Source organism: Falco peregrinus, chromosome 13 (assembly GCF_023634155.1).
Source record: "Falco peregrinus isolate bFalPer1 chromosome 13, bFalPer1.pri, whole genome shotgun sequence".
NCBI classification, from domain to species: Eukaryota; Metazoa; Chordata; class Aves; order Falconiformes; family Falconidae; genus Falco; species Falco peregrinus.
Window position 1 is genome coordinate 1036377 of NC_073733.1, and position 21448 is coordinate 1057824.

A 21448-nucleotide genomic window follows, 5' to 3' on the forward strand; every position below is an offset into this window, starting at 1 on the left:
CCTCTCACTTTGATGTTCGCTTTGATGTCCAGGATTGACGTGGCACGAGGAATAGCTGATTAGATTAAAATCAGCTTTGTTTAGAATCATTAACTCCCTAAATATAAGTGTTATAAACTATTAACAAGGGTTACAAACAGACCCATGTCACTTGTGCCCAAGGGCCGGCCAGCCACGCTCGCACTGGCCCCTAGGCAAGGCAGCAACTACAAGCAACAGCTAACAAAGCAGTAACAGAAAAACATTTTTTCCGTGGAAAGGCCTGGGTGGGATTTCTCTCACTGTGTAACACACAGAGGCATGCAGCGTCCTTCCTGTGACGTGCCTTTGCTCAGCACGACAGCAATGACAAGCAGCTTTAGGTGGGTGTCTGCCAGCCAGTACAGTGGCTGAGACGTGGGTGAAGCACCCACCTACACCACTGTGACCTACCCTCCCCGTGCTGGGGGTGTGCACAGACCCACAGGCATCACACATCCCCTGCTCCATGCCCCCCCGCTTTTGCCTCCTGGCTGCCAGGCAGGGCAAGAAGAACGACCCACAGAGAGGACAAACACAGGAGAGATGTGCACGGCTGCGGTCCCTGCATCCTCACCAGAGCCGCCGCTCAGGGCAGTGGGAGCCCGCTGGGTGGCACCCACAGCCCCCATGCTGGCCAGGCAGCAGGGAACAGCACTTGCACCCCAGGCCTCCTCTTCCTCCCATAGGGACAAACCAAGCAACACTAGGCATAAACACCCCCAGTCAATGCAAACCCTCTGACATCAGCAGCAGCCACTGCTCTGCCAGGCACGCACGTGTCCTGGCGCACCAGTCTGGACACACATTCACACCAAGCACGCCCTGTGCCATGGAGTTCGGGTACCAAAAATCAATATGACACATTTTACCTGTGTTTAAAAGCAACAGCTGCCATTTCTTTTAATCTCTTGGGCTTGGCCACAGCTACCTCTTGAAGCTCGTCCTTCTACCCCTGCGTAAGAGTCAGTCTAAAGAGAACAATATTGTCTCAACATTGCCAACTGAGACCTGGGGATGGAACGTGGTCCTCATGGACACCAAGACACGAAGACCCTGGGAAAGAGAACTGCACGGTACGAGGAGTACTATGCCGCTCCCTGCAGCCTGGGATTGAATAAGGCCACATAACAGCTGTCCAGAAGATGGATCACAACCGTGGTCATAACAACGAACCAGAAAACAATACAAGAACACGCCTCCTGGTCTGAAGCTGCCCTCCTCTGGGGCAAGATAACCTGGCTCGAGAGGGCAGAGACTGGCGGCAGTCCATGGACCAGAGGAGGAGCAAGGTGTGTTGCTTGGCATAAAAAGATGCCTTCTTAGCAACTGAACTTTGGAGAGCTTCCCCACCAAGGATCACGACGATCGGAAGGACTGGCGGGACGCTGCCTGGACCCGGGACCATATGGACGCCTTGGACCCATGGCGGTAGCTATAAACCTCTTTCCTTTTCTTTTTACTTTACCTTTTATTCACTTTCTGTCTTTCTACCTATCGCACGCCGCTTTACGGGCAAACAATAAAATTGTGCTGTTTAATTGAAGCATAACCCCTTGGCGTGGTTGCCTTGATTTTTGCGCTTTGAGATCATAGTTAACGAACCATCACGAGTCCACTGAGTGGACCCTGACACCCTGCCCACAGCCAGACACAGGGCACAGGGAGTGCCGATGCACTTCCCAAGCCCCACGACTTACGGGTTTGATTCATTTAGGATGCAATTCTCAGCGCTCTCCAGGCATCAGCATGTAATTACTGTATAACTGGATGGGACTGTTTTGGTTTTAGCCTGACGAACCATTCAGCATTTGGCTTTGCTACTGTTTGTGGTGACAGGTGACAGGTGCCTGGTGCCTAGTGCCTAGCAAGCACCAGCCTCTGCCCAGCCGGCCACAGCAGCACCCACTTTTCCTAAACCGCTACAGAGAATTTCAAACCCAACAGCATACATCGGCTGGTCACATTTTCCCCTCCAGCACACCCTCCTCATCTCGGCCAGCCCCCACTTTCACCAGTGTTTGCCAAGTCCACCTGAAGTTTGTCACGGTCTCCCCCCAGCACCAGAACAGGGCAGGGCTTTGCCAGCCCTGCAGAGCCCCACACTGCAAACCACCTCTGCTCTCGAGACCTGCTCAGAGAAATGCCAACTCCTCAGGGTGGTATTTTCCACATCAAGTGTGATTCCCCCACCACCACCACTTTTTTTTTTTCTTCCACCCCACCCCACTCCCCAGAAAAACTTCAGTCCAAATTGCTCAGCCACGTGCAAGAATGAGGCTTAAAAAAAGCTATGTTACTCCACCCACACACAAAAACATTTAAAAAAAAAAAGGCAACCCTTTCCTTAATTGGCTCCACAACAGCAGGATATAAAATCTGGGCAGCAGTTGTCTGGGTGCTTTTTGTTGTCCTTGGGAAAATTAGCTCAAAATTGGATCCCTGTTCAGGGAAAAATAAAACACCCCTTCCAGCAGCCACATCCCAACCCCCAAGAGGTTGCTCCTCGCTCCGGCCAGGCAGGACCCTCCTGCAGCATGGGGACCCGCTTCCCAATTTTAGGGGGGGTGCTCCCTCCACTCCCCCACCTTGCCGATAGCACCAGATCAGCCTTCGCAATCAACTGCCCTAAGTTCGCCCTTGGCACAGGTCTATCCCAAGAGAAAGAGGGATCCTAGGGGGGGAAATGGAAAAACAGCCCCTGACTGTGTAATTAGCACCAGCTTCCTACCTAATGAAGATAGGAGAGAGAGAGAGAGAGAGAGAGAGAGAAGGCAATCAGGCTCATCCAGCCAATTTAGACCTAGCGTTACCTAATTTTTCTGTGCTTGACTTGCAACCTTGATAAGCTGGTGCGTGTGGAGCTGCTCTGCATATTTAACACTAAATTTCAAGCTTAAAGCTCCAGATGGCGAAGAGCATCCTTCAGCCAGGCCGCTGCAGTGCCTGCCCCTTCGCCTGCTCTTCCCTCCCAGTAAAACCAAGCACAATTGAACAGAATTTGGCTTTTCCCCCCCAAGTCCTGCCTCAACAGTTTCCTTAATAACTGCACAAATTTGTCCGAGGCTTTCTGAAATCCAAATAATTCACCTCCCAACCGCTCTCCCCAATCACCTTATCAAAATGCTGAAAAAAGAAGAAAAAAACCCCAACCCCCGATTAAACTGGATTTCCTGTATAAAAGCCATGTGGCGTTGTCCTTAATCTATCACACTGAAGCACAGGCATTTCCACATAAGCTTTAATTATTTTCTCAGCCAATTTGCTTGGTGCTAAAATAAAGCTGGCTGCTCTGTAATTCCCACAGTTCTTCTTGTACCTCTTTAAATTAAGGATGGAGCAAAAGAGGCTGTGCTCCCATGCAGCAGTTGCTTTTAATGAGAGATTACTTTTTGCTGGCAGTTCAGCTGCTTCATTGTTAAATTCCTTCAGAAGAGCTGGCTGCCGCCCACCGGACGCTGGTGATTTGTTGCTCTTTAATTTCTCCGTTTGCACAGTACCTTATTCCCCTGGGGAATTTCATCTTCAACTGCCTACATTGTCTTGACTGATGGGATGAAACTGTTTCGCTTCATCACAACACCCTCTTTCCCCTGAGCTCCAGTGACAGAGTGGAGCTCCCAGGGCTGGGAAGGGCTCCCGGCAACCCAGTCCGTGCCCCTTGCAGGGGCTCACACCACTAGTGCTGGTCAGGGTCCCCACCGTCCTAAAAAGGGGATTATTCCCAATGTGTAAACTCCGCACAAGCCTTAGTAACCAACAGGCAGTCACTGCCCCAAGCCAGGGTGCTCCAGCCCTGCTGTTGGCATCACCGGTCCAGCACGTACCCCTGGCCACCGCTCCCATCTGGGCTGCCCTGAGAGCTGCTCCCTTCCCAGCTGCTTCAGTTTTCCACCCCTGCTTTTCTCCCTCTTCTGTCCCTGATAACATCTCTCCATTAGTCAAGCAGCCCTGTCAGCCTCCACCAGCCCCCAGGGATCCCTGCAGCTCCTAGGTACGAAAACAGCCTTCACCCCAGCAGGCCCTCCCCAACGCTCCCCCAAATTCACTGCCCCAGCTCAGCACCTTCCACGCCCAGCACACCCTGCCATCCTTCTCCTCCTGCCAGCGCCAGAGCCGATTGTTTTAGATGGCTAATAATACTATTACAGCTGTGCAGAAATCAATTGATTACACTATCTGTTCTGGCAATGGCATGAAACCTTCCCACCTGCAGCCACCTCTGATTCGCCCAGAAATGATGAGCCACACTCCCGTGGGCTGGGAAGCACAATGTGGGGAGAGCTCGTGACATTAGGAGGGGTTTTTAACCCAATGTGAAACCATCAGCTGCTAACATCGTATTTGTCTAGTCCTAGCCCGATAGGATTACGGCGTAGGATGAAGCACAAAGATCGCATTGGTAAGTAGTCAGTTATGACCGCACAAGAATACAAGCCATCACCAAGCTAGGCTCCCCATTCACCAGAATCAGGTGGCAGCCTCACGGCACTTTATCGGAGATATATATATATTTCACAGAGACCTTGAAAGCACCCCAAACCCAGCAGCATCCACGACAGCCCTCTGCAGATGGAGCCGAATGCTTCACCCATAGAGGCAAAGCCTTTGGCATGAGCCCAGCACTACTCACATTTTGGACGAGCTCACAGGGGAGCAGAAGCAACTCCAGGGAGCTTGTCTTGGGGTACCTGCATGGGGCAAGGATGCTCGGGCCAAAGCCCACACACTCTCCACTAGGGAAAGACCTCATTTACCTCCAAGATGTCAGACAGGCACCAACCAAAACTTGTTTTCACTCCAGTTACATCCTGGTTGAAGGGATTTTACCTCTTTCCTACAAATGGTGCCCAGCTCAGCAATGTGCTCAGCGAGGTGACAGCTCCCCAAGCGCTCCCATGGGACCTCAGCATAGCATGTGCCCACCAAAGGCTCCCGAAGGATCTCGTATTTGGAGTTTATGACATGCAAGGCAGATCAGGGAGAGATTTCCTGCAATTTGCTCACCAGCTCTTGCAGCCATACACACGGGAAATCCCACTGTACAGATTTCTCAGCAGCTGAAGCAGTTCAAAGAAACCCCACACAGCAATGCTGTACATCATCCTCCCAGAGCCTTGAGAGGCAATTCCCACAGGCACGGCGTGGAAACCTTCCCTGCTACCTCTTTCACTGGCCCGGGGGTCAACAGAATGCAAAAAGGTGCAAGGCATCTTTCCGTTCCCCTCCGATTTGGCAGGTCCCTGGAGCGCAGCACAGCTGCTTTTGATTCCTGTTGAACACCACAGCTCCCCAGGGCCCCCTGCACTCCAGCAATCAGTAAAACCAGGGACTGCATCACCCAGGCTCACCCTCCTGCAGGCAGCAGCCCATCGCAGCCCTCTCCACGCGCCGTGCCCATCTGTCCCTGCCACGTGCCTCTGCCTGGCACTGCCAAAGCCCGGCAGCCCCTGCCCCTCTGCCAGCAGCCACCATCAGAGCCCGGGGCGACGCTGGCAGCCCCAGCCCACTGTGCCGGAGCCAGGGCTATCTGCAGGCGCATGGCTCCGAGGGCTGCGGCAGCGGTGGGAGCAGCCCCACCTTCCCAAGGCTGGCACAGATGCAACGAGCCACTTCCAGCCGTCATTGAGAAAAGCAGCTGGCGACTTAGCATGCCACCAGACTGGCACGTCCATCACTCCCGCGGCCCTGGCACCAGCAGCCCTTCCTTACATCCCCCTGCAAATCCTTCTTCCCCCACCTGCCAAGCCTCTCCTCTGCTCGTCTTGCCACCTCCCTCCCCCTCCTTCACCTCTCCTGCAGATAACTTGCTCTCCTGTCACCCGGGTCTAACAGCTTCTCCTCTGGTGCCCAGCACAGCCAGCTGCTGCTCTAAGGTGGGCGAGCGAAACAAGTCACTTGTGTCAGCAACAGCAGCTCCTCAAAAAAAAAAGACCCGCACCCAGCTGGCTCCTGCCAGACCACACATCGCAGCAGCTTTTTGATCCAAACCATCCTCCAAGTGCACCCCGCAGCTCTGCGTCCTTCCCCTCTTCCTCAGCTGCCGTCTGCAATGCAGCTCCAGCCCAGCAACATCCCTGCAAGCAGCTGGAGGCCCCTGGTCCTGCAAGGACAAGGGGAGGGCATGGCTGCAAATGCAGTGCAGCATTAGCTGGTGGCTTTGTAATAACCTTTTGGGCTCAAGAGCACGTCATGGCTTCTAGCCCCCAGACGGATGCCACACAGAGGCATCCAGTCCTGCAAAGAGCTGCTGCAGGCAAAGACCCAACCGACATCGCATGTCAGGCACTGCCAGGGCCCACAGCCATTAGCTACAGAGCGAGCAGACCCCCCACACCACCACCCAGCACCCTGCTTTCTACCTGCACCAGCCGCAGCAGCTCAGCTCCTTCACTATTCCAGAAGCGAGGCAGCACAGGCAGCTGCACGTAAATCCCACACCGATCCTGAAGCAGCAGGGCGGCCGTGGAGATGCGCATTTCAAGGGTGAACCCCTCAGTCTCTCCGGAGGCTGGAGAAGCAGCAGCCCCCTCCAGCACTTGCAGCACTGGCACCGTGCTGGGGAATGAGAAAGCACCTTTCAGGGGCTGTGCCCCGCGAGCCACGCCGGGTTTAGCCCTGCTCCAGCATTTCCAACCAGGCCACCAAGTCCCACCCCAGGACACCGGTGCTGCTCGCCCACAGGGGAGCTGGGTTTAAGAAGGTGCTGACAAACGACCACAGCGAAGGCGAGGCTGGGCTCACGGCAAAGTCCACTGCAAGAAAGAGACAGGAGAAGGCACAGACCCAAGCCTGGGAAGGAAACTGTTGCTGCTGCAGTGCGAGCGTGGCACGACACGGAGCTGGCCCACCATTGGTGGTATCCTGGGACCTTTGTGCCGTGCAAACAACGAGGCAGCTACTGAAGGGACATTTATTGGGAGACAGATCCTCAACCAAAGATGGGGTTCCTCCTGCATGGTATAGCCCCATCCCAGCAAAAGCACAGAGCCTGAGAGTGCCAGCCCGCTGTCTGGCTTCCCACCACCACACTCCCGGGCACCAGCAGCCCCACAGGAGAAGGGAGGGAACTGGAATGGGGCCACGCAAGTAAGGCATGGCTCCAGAAGGGCCAGGAGCTGCCACCTGGACCAAGGTTTCCATCAACATCTCAGCCTGTTAAGGGCTATGGTGTGTCTCCAGACAGCAGCTCAGACAGCACTCCGAAAAGTATGTGTGCCGCAGCGCTGCGTCAGCCTCGCGAGCCCATGAAAAAGCAAGCTGCAGATGATGTCGCTTCAGTCCCATTTTGTTGCTCAGCACTGCCAGCAGGAAAAAGGCTATTCCATCCTCCCCGCAGAGATCCCAGCTGCACACGCTGCTCACCGGCAGTTGCGCAAGCCAGCCCAGAGCCTCGCCAGGCTGCCCCAGCCCAGTGCCCGCTCCAGTCTCCACAGCCCCAAACCACTAAACTCAACGGCCATGCTTCCGAGGACAGATGCCACGGAGTCGGGAAATTCAAAGGCTATTGTGCTGCTTTGTGAAAGTTTAAATATATCTGCACAGGCTCCTTCACTTGCATTCCTGGTGAAGGGGGTAAGATAAACAAGGCTTCCTGCAGGAACTGAAGACAATGGGGGAATAATTAGCATTAATCTCCAATGCAGAAACAATGCAGGTAGCAGATATTTCTGACTTTCACACCCTCCCCCCCACCTCCAGCCACATTCAGGAAGAGGCACCCAGACTGGCGTAACTTGGCCCACAGACCTCAGCTAAAAAGACACAAACTATTTAAAAGGAGGGAAGACACGCCACCAGAGTAGAGGGATCAGCCCAGGACTTTGCCATTTCAGACTTCCCCTCGCAAAAGAAGGCTGGCACATGAGGGACATGTCTCAGAGACATGGTTTTCCCAGCGTCAGCAGCTCTGGGCAGCACCCGGGCTTAACATTGGGTGCTGTGTGCACCCACATGCCAAGGGTCCCAGCGCAGAAGGCTTGGGGATGGAGCTCGCACCCACGCCTCAGCCCCGCTTCACCGCCAGCACAGCACAAGCCAACGTGCAGGAGAGCTCCCATGCTGCTGCAGGGCTCCAGTGGGGAGGGTGCAGACCCCACTCCTCCCTCCACAGCCCGACCAGAGGACTTCAGAGGTCCGCTGCTGCTGCAGGCACCACCTCTTCATTTCAGAGAGGGACAAACCAAGGCTTGTTTTCAGATCACAGCAATTCTTTAAACGGTTCTCCTACACTGGCCCCTTGGGAGTGCTCTGTACGCCAGCCAGATTTCCCAGTCCTCCTCCCAGCACTGCAGAATGACAGACGGACCTCAGCACTCCCCGGACCTTTTGCCAGTGCATTAAATAGGTCATTTGAAGCCTTTCAAGACAACAGGCTCCGGTGCTCGGTGCTCCGAGGTGACTCACAACCATTAGCATCCCTTTGGAGAGGGCTCTCCAGCCCTCAATCACTTTTGCACATAAGGGTTTTTACCCTTCATATCAAAAAAAAGCACCAGTTCAACTGGTTCAGCTTTCCCCCACAGGATTTCACCTAACACTGAGATCATTTTGCCAACTGTATTTGCACCTCTTCGCTGCCACGCTGGGAGCCCTTGGCCCGGGCCTCATGGTAAGGCACTTTGGAAGCCCAGCAGCCAGCCCCTGCCCTACCAGAGGCGCAGCCACGGGCACCACACACACCCTGCTGTGGTGGCACAGACCTGCTGGCACCTTCGCACCTCCTGCATCTCTCAAACCACAGACCACTGGAGAGCAAGTAGCACTGGCTTTGCAGCGGCTGGATGTTTCCAGCTTGTTGGTGCCATTGCCACTGTGTGGTGCCCACCCACCTGCAAGCACAAAGCTCTGCTTTCTGCAACTCCCAACTCAGCGGGGCTTTATCACCACAGCACTGCTTGGAAAGATTTGCGCCCTGCATCCAGGCAAGACCCAGCCCAGGTAGCAGGGATGGCCTAGTATTACTGGACACAGGGGTGCATGGGCACACATCACCAGCTCCAGCAGCAGCAACGTGCTTCCAGCTGCTCATGTGAACCCCCCGGTGCTGCCCTGAACACCCTGGGCATTTATCAGTGCAGCATACTACAAAGCACCATCTCCATGCAAAGGAGCTCATGCTCTACAGCGAGAGTGAGAAGGCTCCAGCACACACAGGGGACCAGTATGGCAGAGCCACCACCTGCCCCCCACGTCCCACCCTCTGCTCTGGATGCCACCAAACACCCACAACGGTGGTTCCTCGCGCTTTGCGTGGCACATCACAGAACGCTCCACTAGCAATGAGACATGCCACATCCTCCAGGAGCAGCCCTGGGCTCAAGGAGGAGTTTCCTGATCAAAGCCAGGCTATCAGCAAAACACCAGTAAGGCTACGCTGCTGCAGGACACTATCTGTCATGTCCCACAGCTTGTGCCAGGACAGGGATTAAACACCAAGTGAGCAAGGCAGGTCCTGAGCGCACGCAGCTGAGTTAGAAACAAGCAGCTCACCAGGTCATCTAACAGATCAGATCGTGGCAAAAGACCAGGGCACAACCCTTGAACCCACCACTCTGATGTCAAGCACCAGGTGCACCCCAGAGCACACTGAGTAATTACACAATCCCACCATATCCTCTGAAGGATACAACCCACCGTCTGCCTCCGTCACCCCAATCCACGGCACAGCAGCCCACGCTCCCCAGCCAGTATGGCTCCACCATGCTGCACCACACAGAGCCCTCCTCCCTGCTTCAAGGGGCAACCGAGGTCATTTTGCTGGCATGCAGGGGCAACAAATCTCCCTGCCACCCCTCTCAGCTCTCCTTAGATGCAATTCATGAGATGAAGCAGGTAACTACAAAGGTAATTTCCTCCTGCCATCCCCACTCCCTCCCTGCCTGCAGGCTGCTGGAGGGAGGCAGAGGATAGCTTTTAGCGACAAGAGGCACAGCACAGACAATACCTGCTATATAACACTGAAGCGCTCTTTTAATGATCTGAAAGAAAAAGAAAGTGCTCTGTATTTTGCATTTGTAATAATCACAGACACTGCAAGAGGCTCCCTGGAGTCGGGGTTTACACGCAGAGGTGCCTTCACCTCCGAAAGCATCCAACTGCCTTGATTCTCTGCGGGAAGCCTGCCGCATCTCCGCAGGCGGATGGCAAAGCTCAAGGCTGGTGAGGAATAATAAAGGCATGCAAGTCCCCAGGATGCTAAAGGGAGCACAGCACTTTGCAGGTCACACAGGGACTGCACCAGTGGCCAGAGGCTTAAGAAAAGTATTGGCAGGAGTGAAAGAGTTTTTAGAAAAATTTGTTTAAAGATACATAGATACATAAAATCAATTCCACCTGGCACGCCCAGACCATGGTCTTTCTCAGTCAAGGGCTGGAGGACTGAGCAGCTTCTCAGGCAGTGGGGAGGAACCTGAGCCCTGTCTCCTGCCCACTGTCATCCCCATCTGCAGCGAGGACATCAGGGCCAGTGTGGGAGCTGGATCCTCTCCCACGGCAGCCCTGGCATGGCAGAGGGCATCACATCCTGTGCTTTGAGGAGACACCAGCCCTGGGGCCATCTCAATCACTGACGCAGGTCACACTGCCACTATTGACCCCTGCAGAACCTCATGACAAACAGGGCAATAAAGCTGCTTGATGATTATTCATGAGATGAAGCACTGCTAAAGGACTTCAGGAATCAGATAAAAAGGATGAAAAAAGCCTGAAATATTTCATGCCAGAAAAATGCAGACATGTCACACATGGAGACAAGGGCTGGGAAGGTGACAGCAGCCTGCACCCAAAAAAGCATCTTTTGATGACAACCAGAAGCCAGCTCCCTCCTTTCAAAGCATAACGAAGTCAAAGGCCAGTGCAATATTCTTCTCAGAAATTAAGTTTCACACTATACACTGACCGGCAGCCCAAAGTCTGGGATACCAAGAGCAGAAGCCAGAGCATCCCTGCGCTTCGTTCAGAGGGCATCAGTGCCCAGGAGCAAGCTAGCAAGGGCACATAAGATTCAGCAGCCTCCTCCTTACCAGCAGTGCTTGGCACTCCAGCTTTGCACTTCATGCTCCCTATGCGAACATGCAGGGACTTGCTGTCTCCCTGCAGAGCCGGTGCCCGGCGAGCTCTGCCCACGCGTGCAGCCTCCCAGGCACCCGCTGCAGGATGAGCAAAGCTCAGGAGTCGTGCCCAGGCTGCAGAGGGAAGAGGGAAGCAGCAGAGTGGGAAGCACACACAGGGCAGCCCTGGCACAGCAGGAGCAATCGGGAGGCACTCTGTGTGGGGAGGGCAGCAGGGGCTTGGCAGAAGAAAGGATGGGGAAATACAGCCTGGGAGCCACCAGTGACAGGGTGAGCAACTGCAGCAGGCTTGTAAAGGCAGAAGGGAGAGCAAGGACATGATGGTGGGGAAAGGGGAGCGGAGTAGGGAAGAGACACAAGAAGAGCTGAAATAAACCTGTACTGTGAGCAATGAACAGGACAGAGCATCTCTGCAGGGCATGAGGGAGAAATCCTCCTGATCCAGCCATGAAACAGCTGCAGAGCGTTTATCCACAGCAGCTACAGGTGCCAGGGAGGGAGAAAGGGAGAGCAGCGGAGGGCAGGGAGATCAGGTGGGGCAGTCTGGAACTGGGGTGGTGGGGCAGATGCTTCAGGGAGCGGAGGGAAGGAGCACAATTCCAAGGGAGAACAGGGAAGCCAGGGAACGGTGAAGTCTGGATTCAGGAGCTGAGAAGAAAAATCCCAGACAGGATGAAGAAGAGGAGCCTGTCCCTGGGAGAGGCCAGCCCTCACTGATAAAGAAACAGGAGATTTCCCAGGAGGAAAGCAAGCCTGAGGGGCAAAGCCCAGAAAAGCAGGGGCTCAGGAGGACCTCAGGCATGGTTGTGGCACCTGCAGAGATCCCAGAGGACATCTCTCACCCACCAGCCATGGAGGAGAAGGAACACACCAAGCAAGGAGATTATTATGACCTGGATTGCTCATCACAGAAAGGCCCCGAGTCATGCAGCTCGGTACCCACCACCTTCCTGCATGACAAAGCCAGCCCATTCCTCCCTTCTACAGGCACACAAAAGCTTCCAGCACCATGGAGTGAGAGATGGAGCCACCCGCAGCCAGGGAAAACCTCCAAGAAAAAAACAAAACAAAAACAAAAACCAAACTTAAAAAAAAAAATCAGAGCACATTTCTGGGAGGGGAAAAAAGCAATGCAGGCAGACAGAGGCATCAGCACAGAGCGCCAAGGCCAGGTCCCAGCATGCTGCAAACATACTGTGATGCAAAGTGCAAGCCAGAAGAAATCAGGGCAAATTTGCTAAAGAAATGCAATTGAGTTTGGCTGATTCTCCAGCACTCTGCAGCAGCTCAGGATCTTGCAAGCAGAGTTTCAGAGTCAGCCAGGATCCTTGCTCTGTGCTCCAACCCCTGTACAAACTGCGCAGAACTGGGGGAGCTGCTTGCAGCAATGGGAAGGCAATATGAGCAACAAAGCAAAGTGATCAACAGAGAAGCCCCTGGCACTGCCTAAACGAGCCTGACATGTTTACAGAGAGGGTTCAGGAGCCAACGTGTGCAGCCTGCTTCGGGAGGGACTCTAGCAGCTCCCAAGTGCCAGCTTTAAGAACACAGTGGATGCTTTAAGATAAGCAAAATGTCATTATGTGGCCTGAACCAGTATATTTCTGCAACAGTTCAGAGTTCCTGGATTTCCTCTGTACCTGGTGCATCCCACCATGCAAAACAGACAGGAGGAGCTGGGAAAAGGCAGCACAGCTCTTCCACCCCACTTCAGGTATAACCCACAGGCAACTCTCATCAAGGCAGCAGTGCTGGGCTGATCACACACCTAACAGAAGCCGCCACATTTTGCCTCCAGCTCAGGTTTGCCTTGGCACTTCCCCCATTGCCCAGATGCCTCTGGACCCCAACAGCACATTTCTGGAGCATCACCACTTCTCTTTTTCCAGCAATTCATCATGCACACCACTGAAAATCCATGCCTTGCTTCTAGTCTGATTTCCCCAGCTACTCTGGAGGAGCTGAGCAGGCAGCAGAGCTACACTGACCATGCAGAACAACTCCTTTAGACAGCACCACAGTCTTTATGGGCACTGGGCTAAAAGATTAAAATTATTCCTAAATGCAGGATGCTTTCCTTGCTCAGCACACCCGTAACTGTGGGGAAGAGTTCTTCTCTCCTCTGGCCTAGGAAGCAGGCTGCAGAGCAGGAACATCTAACATCCACCCAGCACCCGTAGGCCCACCCATACCCCTGGGGGCCCCTTCTCTCAGCAACACCCCAGCCCTGAAGTGGTTTACTGTTTCCTTCAATCTCTTCCCTCCCCAGCCATAAACCCAACAGTTTGGATGATCTCTGAACCTGGAGCATCATCTTGCCTTCCCTCTTTGTTTTTCCATAATCGTTCTCCCAGCCACATTGCTGGCCAACATCCCCCCACTTGCACCACACCAGGCTCGCGGGAACAGCTTGTCCCCTTCTTCCTCACCCCAGAGGAGGGGGCTCCCAGAAAAACTGTCCCTAAAACAGAGGGTAATCGACCATCCCTCCTTTGCTGGGAGCGTGCCCGCTGACACCTCACTCCCCCTTTGATGCACATCCCCAATATTAAATTCCCTTTTAACAGTTTGGCAACTGGCCCTTCCCTTCATGCCCGGGCTCCGCTTGGCCCAAGCAAACCGCTCCGAAGAGAGACACCACCACTAGCAATAACCCCACAGACTACCAGGCTGATGCAGTCCTCTTGCCACCAAAACCTATGAGATGACAGTGCATAGGCATCAGCTCTCCCAGCTGCAAGGTGAGCGCCAAATCCACTGCATCCCTCCTGCCCAAGGACCACAGGGCTCCGCGCCATCCCATCAGGCCCACCACGCTCCCAGAGACCTTCAGGTGAGAAACCAGGTAAAAGTCACAAAACGCCGAGGTCCACAGTGACCTCGGGGGATGGAGACAAACTCCTGTTCACACAGGGTCACTTGGATCAGGCTGCCCATGACCATGGCGCACGGGGTTTTGAACATTTCCATGGAGGCTACACAGCCTCTCTGGGCAGCCTGTGCCAGCATCTGACCAATCTCACAGGTTTGGGGTTGTTTTTTTTTAAAAAAAAAGGTATTTTTCTTGCATGAGATCTCAGCTGAATGCAAAAAGTAGAAGAAGTAATAGGTGCAGACACCTCACCTGAAGCCAGGATACCAGGGCAGTGATCACATAGTGCGTACTGGCTCAAGGACAGGTCCAACCAGGATAAATCCCCTCAAGCAGGACTTCTGAAGCCTGGATCCACATCTGCTTCTTCACATGGGCAGCAGGTCCAGCTCCAAGGCTTTGGAGGACTTACAGGAGGGATGCAAAGCTTTTGTGCCTGTCCTTTGCCCCCTGCACAGGGACTGCAGACCCCTGCCATCCTCACTTGCCCCGCTCCCTCTCTCCCAAAGCACCTGCTTACAGCCACCACCACAGAGAAGCTGCTGGGCAAGACAGGTGGGCAGCAGGTCCCACACACACACACACACACATGCTGGAGCCCTGGACAACCCGGCCCTGGGGAGGGAGACAGACACAGCATCTCGGGCAGCACGGCCACAGGCAGAACAGCCACCAGTGCCATTGTCATGCAGCATCGTGGCAGGGCTCAGTATTAACACCTGAGGGTGGGCGCCATGGGTGGCAGCCTGAGCAGCCGGCCAGAAGCCCAGCCTGCTCCTTAACAAAGAATTAAACCAAATTGCTCTGCAGCTCAAAGCAGCCCCTCTAAATTCCTCCCTCCCTGGACACTCAGCAGGGCAGTGAACCAGAGTGGCTGCTCACAGCCTCACACCAGCCTGCTCAAGTGCCAGCGCTGCACTCCTGTGCTCCACGGCCACCCCAGCCCACCCCCTGCTTCAGGTACTTGAGCATAATTAGATGGCCTTAGCCTGCGTAATTTTAATCAGCCCAGTTATACAACCAGATGTAGCAGGGTCCTCCTGATACTTGACCATGAAACACATTTAACTTGCTTTGCGCCTCTCTGAAAAAAGGAAAAAGCTGTTTTATTCCACGTCATCTGACTTACTGCTGAAGGATGCTGCACAGCTGCATTTCAGAAAGGTGTGCATGCACACATCTTCTCTTTACTCCCATACAGACCTTCAGCCAGCTCACATTTATTACGCTGTGCTTGAATCCTACTTCAGGAAGGTCTCTGCCTGCTGTCTGAAGTTAATTTTTTCCCCCTTCAGTCAATCAACTTGAAATTGGGTTTGCATATTAAAATGAAATTTAATTTCTAGGCCATTACCCCAATGTGGTCTAGCTTCTCTGTCTGCAAATTGAGGAATAAACAAGCAGACCTAGCAATTCATTTCCTCTTAGACATGAATTCCAGTTATAAACAACAGTAATAATATTCTGCAGAAGCACAGAGCCCCTTTCATTTTGGGATCCCAAGCCATGTCAGAGAAAGCAGGCAAAGCCCTGGGAGCTCTGACATGTGCCAAGTCATTCGTGCAGAGCTGGCACGCAGACCTGCTAAACGCTTTCTTGCACAGCCTGCAAAGAGGATCTCTTGGAAGTGCCCTCAGTTTCTCACTGACGTAGCAGGATTCCTATTATTTCTCACATTGGCTTTTCATAAGCTACTAGGTTTTCCTTTCCCCCCTCAAGTAGAGAGGCCAGACAGAGATACATAAACTATGTAGTTTTGAGACCTGAGAGCTTGCAGCAACCAACTCCACAAGATCTGTTTACAACATAACCCCCCAAAAAAACAAAAAAAACCCCTCCAACACTACCACCTCTTCTACTTGGTCTCTCTACTTAAATTTTGAGAGCAAAACATCCAGCATCACTTTTAATCTGCAGAAGAGCGATCATCCTCATTTGCCCGCAGGGCACTCTGCCTGACCACCACTTTCCAGACCCCATCCACACCCTCTTCCTTTCACAGCAAGGAAATCCCACGGGAAATGCCCCAAAGGAAAAAAAAAAACAGCTGTGAACACCCTGCCAGGGAAGAGCAGGCATCCGCAGATCAGGCCAGGTTGCTTGCAGCTGGCTACCGAGCACAGCACCTCCTCTGCTTGGGCACATCCCAGCCAGCCCAACTGAAACAACAAACGCCGCTTTCACCCGGAGACACCCCCGAACCCCACAGCCATTTCCACTTCAGTTTAAAAGACTCCCCTAGTTCAGCACAGCCTAAAACATGCCCGGGCTGTCCCTGGGCAGCCCTGGCACACGCTAGGCTTTTCCCCTGCTCCTGTGTGCTGGGGGGAGCAATGGCACGGTGTCCCCTCCCTGGCCGCAGGCACTCGCAGCAGCCACTGGAGTGGCACTGGGGGCCATTTGGACCAGCCTGCATTCCCTGTGAGCATCCCTGGCCAGAAGGGGACAGCATGGTGGGAGGGAAAGGGGGACATGGATGGGAAAGGGAAAGGGGGACAACAGCCTGAGCCCGGCTGCAAGAAGAGCTCCAACACCAAAAGAGGAACAGGGGCAGGGAGCAGAGCAATGTCCTCTGCCCTGCCGGCACCCAGAGGTTTGCGTGCTTGGGGTGGAAGCCAAGCCCAGCCAGTGACGTGGGAACAAGCAAAGGCAGACTGGCACCACGGAGCTGGGAGAGGGCACGGAGACAAGAGGTCTGAACTGGCAGGCAGGCTGGCCTGACCCCAGTCCGAGGCCCCGCAGCACAACGGGGCACTCCCCAGCCCCCCGGGAGTGCCCCGCGTGGGGCCAGCATGGCCAGGCTGTGCAGGGCAGGGAGCTGCAACCAAGGGGGTGAGGGGCAGCTGCGTATGCCACCAAGCTCCATCCCCACACCAGGGTGGTCCCGGGGGGCAGCACCCCACTCCTCTCCCTGCTGTGCTGGTGGGCATTGCCAGGGATCCTGCCCTCTGCCCCCTAGCTGCGAGCCGGGAGCCCCAGCTGAGCAAGGGCAAGGATGTCCCGTCCTGGCCCCTGCCTCCTGGGCACAGGACCCGCTCGGACCCCACCACCAGCAGGGCTGAAGGCAGCCCATGCACAGGGATGGTGCAGAGGCAATGATGGAGCCTGGTGTTGCCAGCAAACACAATAAGCTACTTCCTGAGAAAGGCCAACAGGTCCAGAGGCACAAAAGGGGCTATTCTGCTGCTGGCCATGCTCCCCAGTCTGCTCGGGGCTGGGACCAAGAACAGGGAGGAAGGGCAGATGCTGAAGCCAACACACGCTGCACCTCTCACTGCTGCTGGCAGGGCTCCACCGCCTGTGCCCCGCAACACCAGGGCCACAGCACCCAGCTCTGCCCCGCATCACCTCCGAGGACGCGGCAAACCGCAGGCTGAGGGCTTGGCACCAGCCCCCCCTGCACCCAGCGGACGCAAGGCAAGTCGTGGGCTGCTGTCAAAAGAGCTAACGTGATGTTTTCTAGCGGCCATGCATACGGAAACAGGAAGGCAGCACAGAAGCCAAGGGGCAAGACGAGATGCTCTCCCCTCAGCGCCGCTTGGGCTGCCAGGGCCCCGCCACCCTCGCACAGCACAAGGCAGCTTTCAGCAGCGCACAGATCCCCCATTCTCCCCGCTGGTGACCTCCCTTGCCCTGGCATTTTCGAGACCCCAGGCTCCGCACCAGCAAGTGATCATGCTGGAAGAGACAGCAGAGGGAGGCCAGTCATCGGCTTCCCTGCCATGTCCTCTTGTTCTTGTTAATCGGAGAAGATGACGGAGTTGCTCATTTGCAAAAGATGACAGCAAAAGCCAGGCACTCATTAAGCTGCAATATTTTCCACGGGAAGAACACTAAAACCAAGCAAATCAAGCCCTGGCAAAGTGATCAGACCCTGACCCCAAACCTCCCCAAGGCTCTTTGTCCCTCCTGAGGAGGATGCTCAGGGGAGTATTATTCGCAGCCACAGACCCTCCTGGAACACTGCCAGCTCGCCCCAAAGAGGGGAGCACCAGACTAATAGAGAGTTCAAGCGAGCAGAAGTGGGTACATTCTTGGAAGCAGTAACTCCCTCCAGAGGTACAAAATAATCACACTGCTTATTAGCTTCATTTAAAGAACTGGCTGCACAGCCTGCAGAGAAAGTTCTGGTTCCAGCATCTCTGAGGGAACAGCCAAGAGAGTTTCTCCAGCGACCAGCCTCCAAGACATGATGACTGCCAGAAGTCAGGAGCCGACCTCGGAGATAACAGGCTCAACATCCCCCCACGCCGCTCCGCTTCAGACAGCCCGGTAGCCCCAGCCCGGTAGCCCCGAGGTAGCCCCGAGCCAAGCCCCGGCTGCACAGCCACCCACCGAGAGCCACAGCCCAGGGGGGTCAGGGTGACACCCCCAGGCACAGGTTTGGAAACACACCTCCCAATCCCCTCGAGGAAAGGATCAAGGGACAAGACAACCCTGATCTTAAAAATAAGTAATTTATCAATCTCACATGGTCTCAAGGATGATCCTACCCTGCTTACAAACACACACACACACATATATATATATGCAACGACATACAGACTGTTAGCAGATCACCCAGCCCACTCCCCAAGCTGTGCCAGTGCCAACGAGGCCAATGGAGCGCAGCCCACCTGCCAGCACGCTCTTCAAGCAAGGGAATTTATGACCCGCTGCAGCTTCATTTCTTTAGAAAAAGCCAGGTTTACAAAACAGGCGTGCAGCTCTCAGGACCCCGGCTGCACACACACACACACACACTACTTTCACCCCACGCCACAAAAGGCTCCGCAGGGCACAGACCTGTCTCTAATCGCTTGTGAAGCAGCCGGCACACCCAGGGCTCTGTAGCAATAACACCACCTGCCTGAATCGATGCAACTGCTGCTGTCGCTGACATACGTTCTTCCTCCTTGCATTTCTTTCCCACTCACCGTCTTTTCCCAGAGGCATCCTTAAGGAACACCCCCTTGGGCATGAGAGCATTCCCACACCGCTGCCCGGGGAGGGGGGAGACCACTACAACCAGCCTCCCTTCCTCCCATTCAACAACTAGCTTTATTACCCCCTGGTTAGGGGCAAGGGCCCAGCAAGGAGTTTCGAGCGTGCTCCTGGAAGACGAAAGGCAGCAGTGACCACCACGGCACCTGTGGAAGGCCAAGGGCTCTGCCCACCACCAGCAGCTCCATCACAACCCCACTCCAGCACAACCACCAAGCACCACCGTGCCCCACCGGAGCGCGGGCAGAGAGGGAAGGGCGGCCACCCCAATCTCACTGTAAGAGTCAAGGAGCAGCTCAAGCCCCCGCTCGACCACAAGCACACAGGGCAGAGGGCTGCCAGCGCTCGCCGGCTTTGCCAGACACTGCCGTGGGTGGGTGGTGGTGACATGGCCGCTGTGGCAATGCCAGCCAGTGATGCCCAGCATGGCACGCAGCACTTCAGTCGGCCCCGGCTGCTGCAGCTCCCTCATGCAGCGCCGGTCTCCTTGAAGCTGCCTGCCAACAACAAAGGTTCAGCCCAGGTTCCAGGGCTCGCTCGAGAGCGCGAGGAGGCCTGGGCCAGAGCCAGGCAGGGCAGGCAGAGCCGGAGCCATTCACACCCTGGCATGTCAAGACTTGAGGAAATTATGGAACAACAAGAGCCATTTGCCCTTTTCAGAAAGTCCACAGCCGGTTCAGCAGAACAGCCCTTCACCGCCTGAGCTACACTACAACCATCTCTAGCTGTGCACATTGGAGCAATAAAATATGCGGATGGTATGTTTTTGGAGGCAAGACACATAAATAAAGGGCGAGGATGAGGAAATTCAGCTCTCGCACGTCATCCAGGCGCATTTTCTAACAGCTCAACAGATTCTCAGCACAAGCAAAACACACTCCACGCCGCTACCAGCGGTAACAGCTCTAAAAACACCAGCAATAGCGCACCAGTGGCACCCCAAGAAGCGCTGCCCAGGATCTCGGCGCAGCGGCGGGGTCTGCACCAGCAGAGAGGTCACCCGTGCCTGCCCCGTCACTCCCGCTCCGCGAGGGGCCTGTGGGACCCCTGAAGACGCCGGCCCCGGGATGGACCCCGTTACCTTTGAACTTCCATTTAACTAAACTTTATCACGGCTGAAGCCGTGCCACGCTGCCGGGGAGGACAACGGGACCCGGTGGAAGGCTGCGGCCACCCGCCGAGCCCCTGCCCGCTGCAGCGGGAGCCTGGAACGGGGAAATGCCGGGATTTAAACGAACGGGGGAAACGCAGCCGCCGGCCTGGCGGCGGGAAGGGCGCGCCGTGCCGTGCCGCACCGGGCAAGCCGGGGGGGTCCCGGGCAGGCAACTCGGGCCGCCGGCCCGGCAGTGGGCGCTTCCCGCTGTACGGCCCCCGGCGCGGGGAAGGGGCCCCCGGTCGAGCGGCGGAAGGTGCCGGGACGGGTTCGCAAACGCGCTTCGCAGCCGGGAGACCCGAGCAGGAATGCCGAACACCGGCCCCAGGACGTGCGGGAAGCTCACCCCCGCCCCGCCGCCTTCCCGCCCTCCTCGCCCCGCCGCCACTTGCCGCAAGCCCTCCGGACGCCCGGGAAGGGCCGCGCCGGGGCCCCGCCACCGGGCTCGGTACCCGCGGAGCCCGTGTGCCCGCCGGAGCCCGCCCCGCTCCCCCCGGGGCCGCTACCTACCGGCGGGCTGCAGCAGCCTCCCCGCCGCTGCCCGGGCATCTTGGAGACGCGGCGGCGGCGGCGGCGCGGAGGAGACGGCGGCAGCGGCGGCGGCGCGGGGCGGGGGGGCGGGGGCGGGGCCGCACGCGCTCCCGCCCCCCGCCCCGCCCTCGCCCCGCCGCAGGTGAGGCCGCAGCGGCACCGGGGTCCCGCCGGCAGCGGCGCGGTACGGCCGGGCCCGGCCCCGCCCGGCGGGCGCCCCCCGCGCCCACCCGTGGCGTGTCGCCCCGCCGCGCAGGGCCGCCCCCCCTCCCGCTGTGTCCCCGCCGCGGCGCAGCGCGGCCCGCACCGCTGCTTTAACGTGGGCAGGCACGGCTGAGCGGGCTGAGCGAGGGGGTCTCGCCTTCGGGGTCTTACCCTCGCCCTCTGCAGAGCCCTCTGCCGCACAGCCGAGGGCTGTGGGCGAGGTCAGGTTACGTGCAAAGCACACATATGCACACACATACACGTACCCACAGCGTAACATCAAAGGGAAGAGAGGGAGGGGGAACCCAGCCACGTAATTTACTCCTCAGTAACATGGGTACGTGCTGCACAGGTTATTTATACGTGAGGACTGCCCAGAGTGTTAAATGAGCCGCCTCGTTAAAATCAACACGAGGAAAAATCCATCCCAGCTCGGGGCGCTGCTGAAGGCGTGGCGGGGAAGGGGTTCGCAGATGCTGGGTTTGGTGCGCAGGGACCTGCAGGCGTGTCCCCTGCCCTCACCGCGCTGCCACGCCGTCGGCACCACTGTGGCTTCCCAGTGGAAGGAGACAGCTGTGCTCTACTGAATGGTGGAGGTCAGCACCGCAACCACAG

General features: G+C 56.1%; 1 protein-coding gene across 1 annotated transcript in view; it reads right to left on the reverse strand.

The window, feature by feature from the left end:
• Nucleotides 1–20711, reverse strand: part of MID2 (midline 2) — a 114106-nt gene extending 93395 nt beyond the window's left edge. The window contains exon 1 of the mRNA XM_055818183.1: nt 20609–20711. The gene's annotated coding sequence lies outside the window, so the exon portion shown is untranslated. The remainder of the gene's footprint in view (nt 1–20608) is intronic.
• Between the last annotated feature and the right edge of the window lie 737 nt (nt 20712–21448).